At 50.4% G+C, this 11,056-nt stretch overlaps 1 protein-coding gene across 18 annotated transcripts in view; it reads left to right on the forward strand.

Moving 5' to 3' along the window:
• Positions 1-11,056, forward strand: part of Shank2 (SH3 and multiple ankyrin repeat domains 2) — a 445,157-nt gene that overhangs the window by 223,902 nt on the left and 210,199 nt on the right.

The following is an 11,056-nucleotide window of genomic DNA, read 5'->3' on the forward strand; positions in this document are numbered from 1 at the left end:
TCGCATGCCCTCTGCTCCCTGTGTACCAGCCCCACTCTCACAGGTCTCTCTGACCCTCCTTAAGCACCCAGTCTCTAAGCATAGCCACACAAGGCTTGAGACCTTGACTGGGAGTGGTGCTAGTCAGGCACATGATAAGGGGGTGAACCCAGCAGGTGGTGAGCACCTAGGTGGTGGCTCATAAGCACCTGCAGGTAAGGTGAGGTGATAGGGCTATGATGTGCCCTCCCCAACAGAAAGGACAAAGGGTGCAGCTGGCTTATGGCAGAGCTTCCCACACTCCACATGTCCAAACAATGAGGTGCTAAGGAATGGAAAGTGAATGGGTGGATAGATGGATAGTGGAATGGGGGGTTAGGTGGGTGGTAAGGATAGATTAGATAAATGCAGACAATGGGTAGATGAATAGATAGATGGACAGGAGGTGGGTGAGTAGATGGATAGCTGGCTGGCTCGCTGGGTAAGTGGGCAGGTAGATGAATGGATGCATGAATGGATGAGTACATGTGGGGTGGATAGGTAGGTAGATGGATGAGTGGATGGATGGATGGATGGATGAATGGATGTGTAGGTGGGTAGGCAGATAATGGTTGAATGGACAGGTAGTAGGTGAATGAGTGAATGGGTGGAAAGTGGATGGATAGTAAGGGGCTGTACACCACTCTCATCTCTTTTGCACCCCATTCCAGTTCTGTTACCTTTCCCATCTCATACCTCTACAGTAGAGCCCATGAGATGTTTCAGAAACCCTAGGGTCTGTGAGCTGTATATAAGACCCTGGACAAGGCTATTAACCTCCACTGTCTGGCTTTGGTCCTGTGCCTGGCGTTTGTTTAGGCACCACTTTCCCGCAGGGATTTAGCACCCGCCTACCCCACATGCCTTGCTGGGCCATCGGATCTACAGCCCATAGGCCTCAACTGGTCCTTCTCATTACCCCGTGAGTGTCTGGTTGCTGTAGTGTTTCAGAAGGCAGACAAGGTCATGCACCCACAGGGAGGAATGGGCACTCGACATGTACTGGTGGTCCCGCTGCTCTGCCATTTGTCAGCAGGAGTGACGAGAGGCCCACTTTGGCACCAGTGCACCCAGCTCTGGGACAATGAGCCAGACCGGGAGTCCCCTGGAGCTGGGGCAAAAATGGATGCCTCATGCCACCCCCAGAGCTGCATATCTTTCTGGAAAATGAAGGCTGTCATATGGCGCTCTGCTAGTGAATGGAGATGTTGTTTTTGGCTTCTCTGAAATAGACGATGGGAAACAGACCCAGAGATTATGAATAAACATTGGCTTATGGGGGCTGCGCACTGCTAATGGCAAAACCTCCACACTTACAGATTAAATTTAAGACATGCATATGGGAAGGGACTCTGGGGAGGCCAGACTCCTGTTAGAGCAAATCTTACAGCCCCTGTGGAAGGGTGCACTGTATGCCCCCTGTCCCTAGCCAGGGTTGTGAGCACAGGAGTGCCAGTCTAGGAGGAGCCTGTGTTCTCTAAGAGAGCCAGGAAGATGCTGCAGGGAGCAGGGGCCACCTTGGGACTGTCCACTGGTATGGACTAGACTAAAGTCAGTATGTGACTTCAGCCAAAGTGCCTTCGGGAATCTTTGGGGCAGTTACTAAAGTCAAGTTGCAGAATTAACTCCTGGCGGTCAACTGTGGCCTGTCAGATGAACCCTGACGAGTTCCGAGAGGCATCTGGAGATGGCCCATCAGTGTTTTGTTGAATTGTGATACAATCATCAAACCAAAAACCTTACCCTTTTAATGTGCATGGCACAGCAACTTTTCTTTTCTTTTCTTTCTATTTTTTATTCACATAGTTCTGAAAACCTCAGTGTACTGAATTCCAAAACACTCTAGCGCCTTAAGTGTAAAGCTGGCACCCAATACAGTCTCTTGCTTCCCTCTCTCATCAGCCTTTGGCAGCCACCAACTCTCCTGCTGGCTCCGGGCAGTTCATGTCATGGAATTCATCAGAAGATAGTCTTTCACAAGTGACTATTTTAATTTAGCAAAAGGCTTATCATTCTTTTTTGTGGCTAATTCCTTTGCATTTGCATATACACGGAGCATTTTATCAGTCACTAGTTGATGGGCACTTAAGTTGTTTCCACCCTTTGGCTGTTATGAATTGTTTGGCTGTGAGCATTCAGGTACAGGTTTTGGCTAGAGTCTATTCAGTTCTCTGAGGTTTATATCTAAGGGTAGAGATATTGGGTTATGTGATGGCTATGTTTAAGCACACGTGCACATGCATGTGCATGCATTCCTGTGTGTCTGCGTGTATCTTCATGTATGTGTGTGTTATGTTTGCATATGTGTTGATGTACATGCACATGAAGAAGCCAGAGGAGGACATATGGTATCCACTTTATGACTGTACTTTTTTTTTTTGACATGGGGGTCCCTCCATGAATCTGGAGCTTGGCTGGTGGCCTGTGTAAGCCCCAGTGAGCCCCTGTGCCTGCCCCATGCAGGCTGGGGTTACAAGTGTGCATGCAGCCCCAACCAGTTTATTTCTTATGCATCTCCGTGGGTTTGAATTCAGATCCTTATGCTTGTATAGCAAGCATCCTTACCTACTGAGCTATCTCATCAGCACTGATTAACATCTGAGGGCCCGCCAGGCTGTGGTTGGCTGTGACTGGCATTGGTGAGTAGCTTTGCTCTGTGAAAGTCACCCCCTCCCCCAGGACACCATTCTTGGAACTGCAAGCACAATGCTACTTTGCAGAAGCAAGGTACAATAGTGTGTGGGCAGGTATCTAGGGTGGATGTGGTGCCTCTCTCACTCTCTCTGACTCCTGGGGAGCTCAAGCGGTCAAAAGGAGTGTGGCTTAGTTCTTTACAGCCTTGTAGAAATGGGACCTTCCATGGTGCTGTAGCACTGACGTGGGAGACGGAATACACCTGTTCTCAAGCCAGGAAAGCTGGGCTTGCCAGCCATCCCACTCACCACCTGCTTCATGCTTATTTGATGCTGTTGAAATTCCTACTGTTTTGGACAAAGGGCCCTGCTGTCACCCTGAGCCAGGCCTCACAAACTTGCCATTAGCTGTTGCCGGCCCCAAGGTCCCTCCATTGTTCCCTGGAGATCTTCACCAGTAGACCTCTGGGGAGGAGCACACAGATTAAAGGTCATCTGTTCTAAGTGCTTCTAGAGCTGACTACCATGCTGGTAGTGAAAGCAGGCATGGACCAAGGAGTCGGTGTCTGGTTGTTGAGGTGTGCATCCAGCTCATGAACTTATTCAGTTCCTAAATCTAAGGAGCCATGTGCGCACCATGGGGAAGGAGCAACTTTGTCCACTCTGTCATCTTTCAGCCAGAGCTGGGGCTGTGCACTGGGGCCCCAGCACTTGCTCACAGCCCCTTCCTTCAGGTCCTTTGGCTTTGGCTAGAGCATATCTAAGGGATGTGTGTGTGTGTGTGTGTGTGTGTGTGTGTGTGTGTGTGTGTGGTGTGGGTGTGTGGGTGTGTGGGTGTGTGGTGTGGGTGTGTTGTGTGTGTTGTGTGTTTGTGGTATGTGTGGTGTGTGTTGTGTGTGTGTGGTATGTGTGTTGTGTGTTGTGTGTGTGTGTGGTGTGTGTGGTGTGTGTGTTGTGTGTGTGTGGTGTGTGTGTTGTGTGTTTGTGGTATGTGTGTTGTGTGTGTTGTGTGTGTGTTGTGTGTGTTGTGTGTGTTGTGTGTTTGTGGTATGTGTGTTGTGTGTGTTGTGTGTATGTGTGTTGTGTGTTGTGTGTGTGTGTGTGTTGTGTGTGTGTGGTGTGTGTGTGTGGTGTGTGTGTGTTGTGTGTGTGTGTGTGTGGTGTGTGTGGTGTGTGTGTGTGTGGTGTGTGTGTGGTATGTGTGGTGTGTGTTGTGTGTGTGTGTCTTAAGCTATATCTGCACACGAGGCTGCCAGCTCCCCTGGAAATCTCACTCAGCTCAGTGTAGCTGCTCCACATGTGCTACTGACTTCCACAAATCTGTCCCCCTTGCCGACCACACTTAACGGACCAAGATGTAAGTGTACCCTTTGTTTGACTACAGAAGGTTCTGAAACTTCATCTTACTGAAGGGCCCCCCCCCCCAAGGCAAAGGAAGGAGAGATGACTGAGCAGCAGAGACTAGAACTCCCTCTCTGAGGGTCACACACCAGACTGCAGCTAGAGGGCTTTTCCTGAGGGCCCAGATCATCTGTTTAGCTGCTGAGAACCATCTAGAAGCCACTCTGGCACACATGTTCTTCCACAGATGGGTGTAAGTAGTCAGTGAGAGAGCCCATGGCAGCTCCATGCCCTGGGCAAGCCAGCTGACACCTCCCCATGAAATGTAGCACCATAACCCTCACGGAATGTCAGATGAGAGATGCCTGTGTACACATTCATGGCAGGGTGCAGAGACATGCCATACATAGTGTGTGCACGCACATGAGCACATGTGCATGGTGACATACATGTTCATGGGGGTATACATGTATAGACACATATCTGCACATGAGTGTGTATAACTGCATATATGTTCAGGTGTCTTCACTGTATTTCAGACCTGCAATGAGTATATGTATGATATCACTCATGATTGTGTGTGTGCACATTCATGGTACTTATACTTACATGAATTTGTGTGCACACACACAGTGCAGCTACACATATGCTCACATGCTTGGTGTTTGCACCTGTGTGCGTGCACACATGATTCACACCTATACCCGTGTGTGCATGTCCTTTGCATCTTGACACATGGGCATGTGTTCGTGTTCTGTTTCCTGCCCCATTTCTGAAGCCTAAGGCATGCCCCGCTCAGGCTCACTGCATCTGCCCAGCAGTCAGGTGGATACACGACTCCTGTACTATTTGGGGCAGAGCTGTCCTTGAGTTCTGGCACAGATACAAAGCCCTGATGACGACCTGACCCAGTTCCCATTCCTGAAACTCCGGCTTCCCTCGTGGACAGTCCTAGAAGGAGTCTGATTGCCAGGGTGACTGCCTCATTTGTCATCCGAACGGGGCCGCTTCCAAGAGCAAAGGAGAGTAGCAGAGCTGTGGCCGCTGAGGGAATCGGCTGACCCACTTTCTCCAGGAGCTGAGGTTTCCTGGCCTGATGCAGGCAGTGCTCCCCCTCCAGGCTGAGAAGGCAGCTAGTCACTTACTCTCCTACCCCCTACCGGCCAACAGAGGCCGCTTGATGCCTGGAGCTGGATTCCAGGCAGGAAGTGTGACACTGGGCGACGTTTGGGGAAGGGCCATACTTTCCTGTGAACCTGGACTGGCTGAGGAGGCTGGGACAGGCTGATGATGAGTGACTGTCACCTAGGAAGGGTCTGGAGAGGAGATACAGAGATATAGGGAACGCCCTCTACCTTCAGCAGGATACTCAGAGGGTACCACGACACTGAGGGCAGAGGCAGGGAATGAAGGGACAGTGACCTCCCACACAGGGCTCTTAGGCTAACATGAACACTCAGGGTGTCCTTCTACCCATCTGGCTGGCCAGGCCTGCCCAGAAGTGTCATGCAGATCCCTGCTGGAACGATGACAGCTCTGCCTCTGTGCCTGTGATGTGCCCCACCCACAGCCACCTATAGAAAGGGATCTTCTAAGTGGGCTTGCAAAACAAGCCAAGGTCAGAGCCAGGGTCCTAGCAGCCCTAACAATCCAGGGTTGGTCACCCATCCTCAGTGAGCCAATTAGAAGATTTAAATTAATAGAGAAAAACAGGAAAAGGAGATTTATTCAATGTGGCTAGTCCATCTACAGGGTCCTGACATAATGGTTTAAAGAAAAGGTAAGGCGTATGTACACCTGACAGTTGCTGAAGTGTGTTTCCCTCCACACATGGTCTCCGCTTGAAGTCTTTCCTGTAAGGTCCTCTGATGAACAGCAAACCTCTCCAGAAGGCAAGCCCACGCCCCACCCCACACCCCCAAATGGCACCAGGCTTCAGCCTCCACCCCCCATTCCAGTATGACATTCCTGGAGGAAATTCTAATTTCTTGGGGTTCGTTGTCTCAAAAGCCTGGGAGCCAAAGGAGTACAAATGTCTCCTTAGAATATCTTGATTCCTGCCAAACAGGCTAGGATTGTGAGCAGAGCAACCTAGATGGCCTACCTTCTCGGCACACCCCCACCTGCCCCAGGATGACGTTGCCCCCTCTACAGGCTCTGATGAGAATGCAAACAGTCCTCATGAAGCACTAGGCAACTCCTCATGAAACAGCGAGCGTGAATCCCCCTTAGCATTCACTTGGGGTCACCCATACTCACCTCACAGAGAAACCAGGCAGCATAGGTTGGAGCACTTGAGGCCCTGCACTGGGGTAGCCAGCCCAAGCGACCCAGATCAGGCCACACCAACAATCCCCTCTCAAGCCTGCTTTTTCTGATGGAGACCTCTGCTCCCGCCCCCCCCCATCCCCCATATTAGTCAGTGTTGCACTCCAGGCAGCACCTGACCGACCCAGTGTCAGAGCAGCCTCTTTTGGGGCCCATAACCATCTACTGCCCTACCCTGCAAGGTACATTTGCAGAGCTTGGCTCTGTGCTTCTAACGGGTGAGTCCAGAAAGGCCGAGGCAAGCAGGAAAGGAGTATGGAGGGCTCAGCTGCTAGAAGCCCTGAAAGAAAAGATGGGGTTGCAGACAAGCCTCATGCAGGAACACAATGGGGCCATTCATCAGCCCCTTGAACCCTAGAAACCCAGGGAGGGCAGCTACCACCACTGCCTCCTCCTACCCTGACCTCCTTTCTTTTCCATACTCCTTGCTGCCCCAGGCCGTCCCTACAGCTTTGTCTCTCATACAAGTGAGGCCTGCATGGAAACCAGCTTATAAATGCTCATTGTCTCTTTCTACCATATGGGTCCCAGGTAGAGAACGCCAACGGTCAAACTTAGAGGCAAGTGCCTTTACCAGCTGAACCACCTCACTGGTCCCAGTTGGAAACCATCTTCCTTGCTTTGGAAAACAATCAGAATGCAGGCTGCAGATTAAGATGCCAAACAAAGGCCGCAGGGACAGCCTGGCTCCTGAAGTTCAAGGCCCCCATCTGTCTGAACAAGGAGCAAAGCGTCAGGATGCAGCCCAGCCTCAGAGCACTGAGTGCTGCATGTGCTGGTCCAGGTGCCAATGCTTTTCCCATTGGACTGCCCTGGCTGACACTGCCTACCTCACCAGACAAGGAAAGGGGAAGGATGGAGGTCCTTCCCTTGCCCTGCAGACTTGGCACCCCTCCAGCCCTTCCCCCTTTCTTCATGGCATGAGGCCTCCTTGGCTTTTATGACTTCTTGGGGGCCACTTTTCTTTTGTCTCTCAGGAGGTAGTGGCACTTTATCTACCTTGGTCATGACCTCTTGCTCACTGCCTCAGAGCCCTGTGGGTATCCAGGCTCCATGAAACATCTATCCTGTATGTGAGACGGGATTCCTGTCTACATACCAGAAGCTATCTGTGCTAGGCTACTGGCTCTGGAGACAGCCCAGACACCATGATCAGGCTTCGTCACTCAGCTTCACGTCCGCTGAGCCCCTTCAGGTGTGAAAGTCCTTCCTCCTGAGTCCAGGCGTCTCCCTCCGTGCATGTCTGAGGACTCATCTGCCCAGCAGCATAGGAGGACTGAGATTGCCTAGCTTTAATGTTTCAGGGTTTATAATTTTATGGGAATAGAATTGCCATGTTAAGCTTTTTGAGAAATGGTAAAAACCTTTCCATGCTCTAGAATATTGTGTTTGTGTATGTATGTATGTATGTATGTATGTATGTATGTATGTATGTATGTACATACATGTGGGGGAATCAACCTCTGTGTGTGTGTGTGTCTGTGTGTGTCTGTGTGTGTGTGTGTCTGTGTGTGTGTGTGTCTGTGTGTGTGTGTGTGTGTGTGTGTGTGTGTGTGTGTGTGTAGGTGTATGTGCAGGGACAACTGGTCAACCTCAGCTATTCCTCCTTAGGACATGTTCCACATTGTTGTCTGAGGCAGTCTCTCTTTGGCCTAAAACTCAACAAGTAGTAGGCTAGACGCAGTGAGCCCCAGGAATACCCTCTGGATCTGGACTTGCAGGCATACTATGTAGCCCTGGCTGGCTTACAACTTACTATGCAGACCAGGCTGGCATCTGTCTGTCTTTGCTTCAGGAGTTCTTCGATTAAAGGCATGTGACAGTATGCCCAGCAACCTTTTAAAAATTAATTAATTAGTTTCCTTATTTGTTTGTTTGCTTATTTATATGTGTATGTGTGTGCCTCTGTAGTTTTATGTACATCATGCACACACAAGATCCTGAGGCCAGAAAAAGGCGTCAGAGAGCTATGAGTTACAGGTAGTTGTGAGCTGCCTTGCGTTGCTGGGAACTGAATCAGGTCCTCTGGAAGAACAGCCATTGCTTTTAACTCCTAATCTATCTCTCCAGTCATGCACTGGGCCTTTTTCAAAAGGGTTCTTGGACTTAAAGTCAGGTCCTCATGTGTGTGCAGCAAACATTAACGAATGAACTACCTCCCCAGCCCCAAGTCTGGAGTCTCCCGACAAAGGGAGACAGCTATGGCTGCTGTCTCGCTTTCAGTCCTGGCCTGGCACTTGCCTTCCTATCCACGCCATAAAGGCATGGCCACCTCTGTCTGCTAGTCTTCACCTGTACACTCCCAGGGCAGGACCTACCTGGCATCATCCCATGTCCCCACCTGGCACACAGTAGGCCCGCTATAGACTCCTGCCATGGAAACCAGAAGAGTGACAGCGTGCCTTAGAGACAGCTAGTTATTTTCTAAGGAACGTGACACGGATTTAGAATTCAGTGTGGCTAAGAATCAGCCGGCTTCTGCCACTGAAAATTCGCTTGTCGTTTTGTCTGCCAAGAATCCCAGAAGCTTCTCCAAGTGATCACTGATGGGAGCAAAAGCGTTGCCACTAAAATTAGGTGGTGAAACGGTTGTTATGAAACACCAAAGAAACTGACAGGTACATTTAGTGAGTGGGGAACACTCCTCCATGACACGGCACTGTGGCTGGAGCTGTGTCCCTGTCCTGGGAGCTGGATTTAGTTGGCCCAGCCCTGTGGTTGCTTAAAGTAGAAACTGCTTGATATTTGGGAGACTGGTGCTTTAGACCTCAAGATGCTTTAAAACTGATGTCAACCCGAAGCCTCCCTCTCCGTACAGGTCTGCTCTTCTCTTCTGCTCTGACCTTTGCCCTCTGCTAGAGTATCCGTGACGTGCTGGTTGTGGATCCCCAATGTCCACGTTACATTAGACTGGCTTTGCTCCCAGCAGAAAGCACCAAGCAGCCATGGTTTGAGTGAGATAGAGTTTATCTCTTCTTTGTTCCAGAAGACGAAAGGAGGCAGCCCAGAGCTAGAACAGAAATGCTGAACGTACAGGGACCCCATCTCCTCTGTTCCTGCTGTCCTGAAATCATTAACAAGCTGCTCTATGGTTCAGGCTGGGTATATAGAATCCAGCCATCACATTTATATTCTAGTAGAGGAAGAAGGACCCCCCCAAATAAAACAATAGAAAGGAAAGGAAAAAGCCATATCTTAAGGACATGTCTAGCTATGGGCTATCAGCCATAACATGGTGTTATATGGGGGTTTAGAGCTGCTCCTGAGGGATGAATAGTAGACCAGATATTAGAGAGGGCTTCAGTACCTCTGACCAATCCCCTCTTCAGTGTTCCCTCCAACCACATCTTGTCCTCTCACACTTCAGAACAGGTCAGGACATTCAGCATGAGAAATCATTATGTGATACAGCAGTGTGATGCCTCCAGTGAGAACACAGCCTGACTTCACACCAGGCAACACCCAAGGTGGAGCCTGTCTGTGAGGGGAGGGACAAATGGCCACCTGGGGGCCAGAGCACAAGTTCCAGACACCTGCACTTGCCTTAGTGAGACCCTGCCTGTCAGAGCACACATGTGCTTTAGGGAAGCCTCCTACTTACAGCCGGCTGGCATCCCACCCAAACTGAAGCTGCAGAAGTATTAAACAGTTTTCAGATTCAAGATCAATAGCCTCAAATATGGCCAGATCCAGGACGTCAGCATTCTCTGTGTACCTCATCTGTCTGCTTTTCTGTGTGGAGTCCTTTGACTGGTTCTCTCTAAGCCATGTGGAAGTGGCCAGTAGGGGCATCAGGCTGATGAGTGACTGTTCTGGCAATTCTGGCAGTTGTGTGTGGCATCGAGCATCACCGGGAGAGACAGCACAGGATTGGGTCCCGTTGTGTGATGGCTCATCTGACTAACTTTGGCTCACTTGGTCTAATAGGCCAAGAGAGAAGGTGGGGCTGGCAATGTAATTGAGGAATGTGGGCTGAGTTTAGACCATGGGTATCTCCTCCAGAAATTAGTAAATGGGTTCTGGCAGGCCAAACCCATGCTCCCTCTCTACCTACCCCTACACAGCACCCCCCAGTCCCTGTCTTGATCCTACTCCTCTGTAGCAAGGCAGAGCTGTCCCAGCCTTGGCCCCCAAATGCCCAATTCAATGGTTTGTCTTGTCATGTAACACTCTTCACCCTCTGAAACAAACTCCAGAGCCCAACTATTATATTCCTCTTGGTGAGGCCTCAGTGCCTGCCAGCAAGGAGCATGGCATGGGCACATTCTGAGGAAGTCACACGACCTACTGACCTACTAGATGATTGAAATAAAGATAGGGAGGGAGAGGCAAAGGAGTGGGGAAACTGATGGATGAATGGTTGAGAATAAGTGGATGGATCAGTGGACATACAGATTGGGGAGGGAGGGAGGGATGATGGATGGATGGGTGGTGGACGGACGGACGGACAGGTGAATGGATGGATTGATTTATGGATGAATAGACATGTGATTGGCAGGTAGGCGAATGGGGAGCTTCATAGGCTTCTCAGTTGCTAACACAGGAAGAGTTGCTGTGTCCTACAGCCCTGATACAACGCCAGCTGTTTAGCGTAGCAATATCTCATGTCAGCGCTGATGTATATGCTTTTACCATACTGGAAAGTAGAAGCAGGCCCAGGCAGGGAAGGAAGTGGGAGGAGCTGAGGGGCTGGTGGGAAGGGTCCAGGCAGCCCCAGGGTTGTGTGCAGGCTGTGT

This window comes from Rattus norvegicus, chromosome 1, assembly GCF_036323735.1.
Source record: "Rattus norvegicus strain BN/NHsdMcwi chromosome 1, GRCr8, whole genome shotgun sequence".
Taxonomy (NCBI): domain Eukaryota; kingdom Metazoa; phylum Chordata; class Mammalia; order Rodentia; family Muridae; genus Rattus; species Rattus norvegicus.